The sequence below is a fragment of the Pinus tabuliformis genome, chromosome 1_1 (assembly GCF_031772625.1).
Source record: "Pinus tabuliformis cultivar Carrire ecotype Pingquan chromosome 1_1, CPIR1, whole genome shotgun sequence".
In the NCBI taxonomy this organism is placed as follows: domain Eukaryota; kingdom Viridiplantae; phylum Streptophyta; class Pinopsida; order Pinales; family Pinaceae; genus Pinus; species Pinus tabuliformis.
Genome location: NC_142297.1, coordinates 976,877,371 through 976,885,138, shown reverse-complemented (window position 1 = coordinate 976,885,138; position 7,768 = coordinate 976,877,371). Strand labels below are relative to the sequence as shown.

At 38.0% G+C, this 7,768-nt stretch overlaps 1 pseudogene; it reads left to right on the top strand.

Moving 5' to 3' along the window:
• Positions 1-3,083: 3,083 nt before the first annotated feature.
• On the top strand, positions 3,084-6,461 carry LOC149217784 (NF-X1-type zinc finger protein NFXL1 pseudogene; annotated as a pseudogene).
• Positions 6,462-7,768: the final 1,307 nt, after the last annotated feature.

Below are 7,768 nucleotides of genomic sequence, written 5' to 3'. Positions count from 1 at the left end.
CCCAAGTGATAAATTGTTTACGAGAACAAAGCCATTGATACCATACAAACTGATTTGGTTCCAAATATAAAGTTGCCATACGTACCTTTTGTGTGTTTTGCACATTATTGAGATCGAAGAATTGCTCCATCTGTAATATCCATGTGGCGGGATCCTTGCCATCAAACTTCCTCATATCGATTTTTGGAATATGGTGAGTCTTCGATCCAACATTAGAGTCTATGGAATCATGATTAACATTTCTTTTGTTCTCATCATGAGTTTCCTTTACTACCTTTTCACCATTAGTAAGTATTTCTTGTAGAAAATTTGTCAAATCTGTCTTCAAATCTGCCATGTCTGTCTTCAAATCTGTCCTCAAATCTGTCTTCAGATCATCCATCTTAGCTTCCATGCCCTTTATCTTAGATTCCACGCCATTTATCTTAGCATTTGTTAGCTTTTGTGAGCGTGACATTTGTTGCACTTGTTCTTGTAATTTTGATATATCATGTAGCATTTCTTCCTCTTCTTCATGAGTCATGCTAGAGCTTTCAGGTTCCTTACTAGGTGTTTGCATTTTCTTTCCTCGGGGCATCAGTTACCGATAATAATGCTTTACTATGCCCTTTGAATTCCTTCAAACCAAGCTTATGCAAAAATTAAAAAAAAACTACACACCTTTTTTCACTTTGTAGAAGCCTGATATTGAATCTGATGTATCTCTGTAATTTCGAATCATCCAGTTCTGAAATTGTGACCTGTAGTAGCCTTCTATGTCCTCTTTCCAATGCCACAAGTCTGATCCAAATTGGATTCTCCAAGAAAGAGTTATGCAAATCTCCCACAGTGACTTGATTATAGACTAGTTCAGTAGAGCGAACTTGTACGAAGTGCCACGTGTCACTGTTTCAACCTTTGACTCTAAAAAATATATAAAAGAAAACTACAGTCCGTCCTCTTTCTGTACCTTCTTAAAAATTTCAATCCGATCCTCAGAGAGAAAGTTATGACGATTTTCCCCAGGTCACCTGTTTTGAATGTAATTCAGGAGTCTGCAAAAAGACCAACTTCCTCAGATCATATCTCCGAAAATATCACGCGAAAAGCTCTGAAATTCGGACCCAAGGTTCAGCGCGATTTCTTCTCAAATGGGTTTTTTTTGCGACTTCTGAAACGTCACAGAAAAAAAGTTATAGCGAAAATGCCACGATGACCTGTTTGGAGCAGCGAAACCCTAGAATCCAAAGCTCTGATACCAAATGTTATGAAACCAGCTCAAGAAAAGATAGAAAAGATAGATCAACGCCTTAGAATTCAGCCTCTTCGAGGGGGCAACCTCCTTTACATTACATAAATGAACAATTCTTGGATGATACAAATGACAAAACCTCCTTTCTATATATAGGAGTCTAAGGAGTCACAATATAATCCAGCCGACCTAACAATAATAATATAAAGCCACAAAAATAACAATAGAGGGATTCTATGGGCACAGAAAAAACAATATGGGGGTAATAGGGGCACAACAATATAAATAAGGGGTATAACTACAATAGTAATGGGGTAATCACTAGTATTATAGGGACCCAACAGAATATGTGTGAGAACAAGGGTGCATTTACTTCTCAATCATGATGATAATAGGATGCTAACCCCCTATGTGAATTGTGTGTTAGAGGTTGACGAGTCAATCGTGGGATATAAGGGTATGCATGTGGACAAGGGGAAAAAAATTACTTCACAATTATTTTATTCATACGTCATCCAAGAAACACAAGTATCAAGGATGGATTACTTGGTGTGGACAATATGTTTTGTCTAATTAAAGTATCATTGTCCCACTCTTGTCTACTTGCAGTGCTTTGTCAACCTTCTAAATATCATTATCTCAATTAGGACACATGATTTGTTTATAGTCTTTGGAAAACATGTAGTTGCACCTCAAACTAGGTTTCTATATAAAGAAACTACACTTTGGACACAACCATGTATGTTAGGAAGGTTAATAGCATAATTTAGGAATAGAGACTAGTATAATTGAAACAAAGGAGTATTTGGAGCTCACCACCCGCAACATGAAAATAAACAGGCTATCAACTCAATTTAGTTCACTGATGGGAATTCTACCTACATAAAGGAATCAACTTCACAAGCTAAGAGTTGAATTGAATGGATTAAAACAACAAAAGGCAAATGTACAAGAAACACAACATGAAGGCACCCAAGTCGATATTGCCATAACATCTTACGTTAACTCTACACACACTACCCTAAGCGTTTTGCCTTGTCTGAATTAGGTAGTCTTTGTGGATAATATAGTAATTTTGGGAAATTGTAGGCATTATACTTATAAACAGCTCTAGATGTATGTAATGAGTGTAATATCCCTTTTTTAATCCCCAAGTTTTGTACATGTAATTAAATGATGATAATGTTGAAGGGATATCATGGATATGTGCGTAGGCATTAACCTTGTATAGAAATTACCTACAAATGAATTCTTAAAAACAAAAAATATACAATAGCAAGAAAAGAAAAAATATACACAAAGATTTTCTCCTGGAACCTAAAAATAGGAAAACTAGATTGACTTTTCATTATATTCCATTCAATGTTACAATACATTATATACATGTTGAAGCATTCATAAACCCCCAATCCATTAACCCTGGATTAGAACAGAATCATAGTTCCTTTGACTAAATCTACAAAATACCATGGGGAAAACCATCATCCATAAAGCCATGCACAAGACCATGGGTGAGTTTGTCCCACCATGAGGGGGTCCGCCCAAAAAATAAATCAAGGGCATTGCCCTAGACCCCATGTAAGGGGCTTATTGCCCCATGAAACTCCCCTTCTGACCCCCCATTGTGCCCCACGCAGCATGACATCATGTGATGTTATTCGTGCAAAGAATATAACACATTCCCAACAATATTTCTAAAATTGTTTGATGTAAATACCATATTAATTTAATTAGGTCGACAGGTCTTTCTTTTGAATCAATGAACCTGACAATTTCGTCTACCATTATTACTAGCTCGTGACACCTGTTCAATAACTCTATCTATACTCTCGTGACATCTGGCGTTACACCTATGATTTCCACTAACTCCATTTTTGGAACTTCACACTTTGCCAACGATTTCCATGACGAGTTCACCGAGTATAGCCACAAAGAATTTATTATTTGCTACACTTTTGTCTTCGATGAACTCTACAATCAAACCTCTGCACTTGATGCAAACAAGGGCATACTTGGGCAAGAGAATGTTGAGAGGATCGATGATTCTGATAATGAAAGGAATAATGTGGTATCCATCCATGGACAAAACTATACAAATGAGGACCCTATGAACCCCTCCATTGAGAAAAATCAACTCACACAATCTATGGGTCAGTAGAGACGAGAAATGAAGGGTTTCAGGAATAGGAAGATGGTGAATAGTAGCCAGGATTGGAGGCGAATCTTCTTCATTGTCCTCAAAGCTACGAGTCTATATGGACAAAGCAAGATAGTAGGGAAAAGACAAATTTGGATAGATCTAGTGTACCAAAGTTGGTGCAGGAAATTGAAGAGAAGCTTAATAAAGGAAAGGCTCAATGCATGAAATGCTATGAAATAGTTGGACGATCAACGAAAATTTGATCTTGTGGTAGCTGTTATGCCATTTTTCACCTTCATTGTGTAAGGAAATGGGAAAGAGCTCCATCCTTTGTATATTTGTTTGCTGGATAGGGAATAGTCAGGGTTACAACTAGAGATGCCTTGCTTGTCAGTCTGTGCAGCTTTCACTCCCAGATGATCTTCGTTACTATTGTTTTTATGGGAAGGTGCAAGAGCCATAACTAGAATATTATCTCACTCCACATTCATGTGGAGGACCATGTGGGAAGTCACTTGAAAAGGAAAAGAAAACTCCCAGTTGCCCACATACATGTACTATCCAATTTCATCCAGGGCCTTACCCACCTAGCTCAGCAATGCCCCCCCCCCGCCCAACGTTGCCCGTGTGCTAAAACAACAATTACAAGGAGATGTTCTAATCATAAATCAATTGAATCATGCGGATAGAGTTACCAAAAACCTCTCAAACGTGGACGCCATTATTGTGACAATGACTGTCATGAAGGCCCCTGTGATCCTTGCAAGGTTCTAATAAAAGCTTCATGTTTTTGTGGGAAAAGGAGGAGATGATATATTGTGGCGATGTGGAGATCCAAGGGGAAATAGACTGGAAAAATGGTGTATTTGCATGTAAGAATCCATGCATGAAAATGCTCTCTTGTTATAATCATAAGTGCAACAAGATATGTCATCCTGGAGAATGTGGAGAGCGTGAACTATCACGTAGGAAGGTCAAATATTGCCCCTATGGTAAAACTCAGCTGCAAAATCAGAGGAAGAGTTGTATGGATAACATACCAACCTGCTTAGAGGTATGTGAGAAGCTTCTTCCCCATGGAAAAAAATTGTGTATAAATACATGTCACCAGGGGAAATGTCCTCCTTGTTTGGTTTTTGTTAATAAAAAATGTCGATGTGGATCATCATCTAAGACGGCTCCTTGCTGGAAAGCCATGGTATCGTGGAGGAGAATGATGAATTCACATATGAAAAGCATTGTGGACAAAAGACAAGTTGTGTTAGACATAAATGCAGTGAAATATGCTTCCCTCTTGCAAATCGAGGGGGTTTAATTACTCATTCAGGTGATTTGGATCCACATTTATGTCAAATGCCCTGTGGGAAAAAGTTGCAATGTGGGAAGCATTTTGGCCAAGAACTTTGCCATAGTGGCCACTGTCCACCCTACCTTGAAACTATTTTCATTGATCTTTCTTGTGCATGTGGGAAGACCTCAATTCCTCCTCCAGTCCCTTGTGGAACACCCATTCCTTCGTGTTCATATCCCTGCTCCATTCCTCAGATATGTGGTCATCTTGTGACTCATGATTTTCATTTCGGGGATTGCCCTCCTTGTATTGTTCCTGTTGCAAAAGAATGTGTGGGGGGTCATGTAGCTCTGAAAAATGTGCCATGTGGTTCTCGCGACATTAGATGCAATGCACTTTGTGGGAAACCGCGACAATGTGGAATTCATTTGTGTACTAGGACATGCCATCTACCTCCATGTGACTCAGTTTCCAAGGAAAAATCATCATCAATAGGTAGAATCTCATGTGGGAAACCTTGTGGAGCTCCTTGGAGAGATTGCAGACATACTTGTACTGCTTCATGTCACCCATCTCTTCCATGCCCTTATACTATATGTGAATTGCAGTGACTATTACTTGTTCATGTGGTCGATTGACTGCAAAGGTCCCGTGTGATGCTGGAGGCAACAATACCAGAGTTGATCATGTCTTTGAAGCCTCTATTCTTCACAAATTGTCTGCTCCTCTTCATCCAGTGTAGTCGAATTCAAATAGAGTGCCTCTGGGCCAAAGAAAGCTTGCATGTGACGAAAAATGTCTAAAGTTGGAGAAGAAGAAGATTCTGGCAAATGCTTTTGGCATTTTGCACAACAATTGATCTACCAAGAGTGAATGAACATATTTTAGAACTTCTATCTGAGTTGATCAGGAGAAAACCACAATGGATTTCGGTTGTTGAGGAAAGGTTTAGATACTTGGTTTTGGGGAAAACAAAAGCCAGCTCAAGCATCATTCGTGTGCATGTTTTTGGTCCTATGCAAAAGGACAAAAGGGATATGTTGAGACATCTTGCAGAAAGATGGAACCTCTCCATATATTCATCTAGATGGGAACCAAAAAGTTTTTTGGTCATACAGGCTACACAGAAGTGAAGAGCCCCAGTACATAGCATAATTCCCAAAGGCTCACTTCCTACCATAGGGTCGGTGCAAGCTCCACCTTTCAATCTAGTTGTAGATATGGATCCCAGGCTTGTCCTTGCATTGTTTGATTTACCAAGAGAATCAGAAGTGAGTTCCCTAATTTTGAGATTTGGAGGTGATTGTGAACTTGTATTGCTGAATGACAAGAATGCGATAGCCATATTTACAGATCTTGTGAGGGCTGCAACTACTATTAGACATGTGGATCATGATTTTGTATATCGAGGTGCTATTGTAGTCCCTCATAATGGTGGATTAGCCAACCGCAATGTCTGGGCAACAAAAGATGGGACAACAAAAAAAGCTAATGCATGGAAAAAAAATAAAAATGACCAAAAAAGTGTGTGGATGGAGGACTCATGGGGGGAGGATTGGTCAAGTGTTGAAGTATCAAGGCCAGTTTGGAAATTCCAAAGAAATCCTATTTTAACAAGAAGAAATCCATATGGATCTCTTGAGAAATATAATTCAAGAGAGACTTCCTCAACTAATGTAGCCCAACCATCTTCCAAGCCTCTAACATATATGGGTTCCACTGAAGTTTCATCCTCTCTGGAGAATCAAAATAAGTACTCTTCCAGTGAAGTGGATGATTGGGAGAAGGCTTTTGATTAGGCTATTTGGTTTATCGTTTTGCTTTGGCTATATAGCTTGCAAGGAGAAGAAAAACATTTTGTCTCCCTCTGGTTCTGGTACAGGATCTATAGTTCAAAATTTTCAAGCCTGGCTAGCGAGTTTTAGAATTTTAAATTAAGATGTAGTAATGGGATACATTCTTACTCACCATTCTTTTGAGATGGGTTGACAATTTCGGAAGAAGCGGAATACAATTTGGTCCACTGAGTTTATTTTCTTGGTTTACATCGATTTCACAATAATTGTGGAAAGTATACCTGTACACATGGATTCCTATTATGATAAACGTATTGGTTTTTCAGAGTCAATTCCCTTGATTTAAATTATGGATATAAATATTTTTTCATGCTTAACTGCAATATATTATGCTTTCTCAAGTAAAATAAACCTTTATTTTGTGATAAACTTTACTGTCAATAAGATACACTAATAGTTTTACCATTTTAGTATTGAATTTATTAAAATTCAAGTTAATAGGGTAACCATTGCCAGTATTAGTCCTGAAGTTTAAGGGCATTACAATTCTTTTTTTGGTTATATACTAGGAACTTTCAAACATACTTCAAAGCCATGGACATGCTTGAATTTTGACATGATTTTTCACCTAGCCTTGGGAAGGAACTCTAATCTCCAATTGTTTCCTACTATAATTTGTGATATTGTTGATGTCCATATATTAATGGTAAAGATTGCAGGAAAATAATGTTGTTACAGGACTGCACAAGGAATATTGGGAAACTAAGTCTAATATCAATTTGCCTCCAGAAGCTCTTGAACCTTAAGAAGCTTGGAATTCTAAATGAGGGGCTTTGAATTCTAAATTGAGGTTCCTGTTGTAAATTTTTTCAAGTGATTGTTTCACTCTTGGGTGTTGCAACAACAAGATGAATTCCTGAGAATTATATGGGCAATCTTTCTTCACTGGTCTTCAGAATTATTTGGGAATTCTTGCTTCACTGGTCTTTTGGAGGATCTCTTCCTTCTAGACAATCAAGATAAGCAAGACAAGAAATGATATACACTTATCACGCCCAATGTTGTTGAGAAGTTAAAGATGTTTTCTACTCCCTAAACCTACATATCTTTTGGAGCTGCTATTTCCATTTCTCTAGAAAAATGCCTTTATTTTTTCTACTTTTATCAAATGAATATGAAACTAAGTTTACAGACCAGTTACTAATACTTTAGTGAGCCTCCTACTAAGAGGAGGCATTGTTTAACCTTTTCTGCACCTTGACTATCAGCCATTGCCAATTTTCTCCACCTTGACAATCAACCATTGCCAA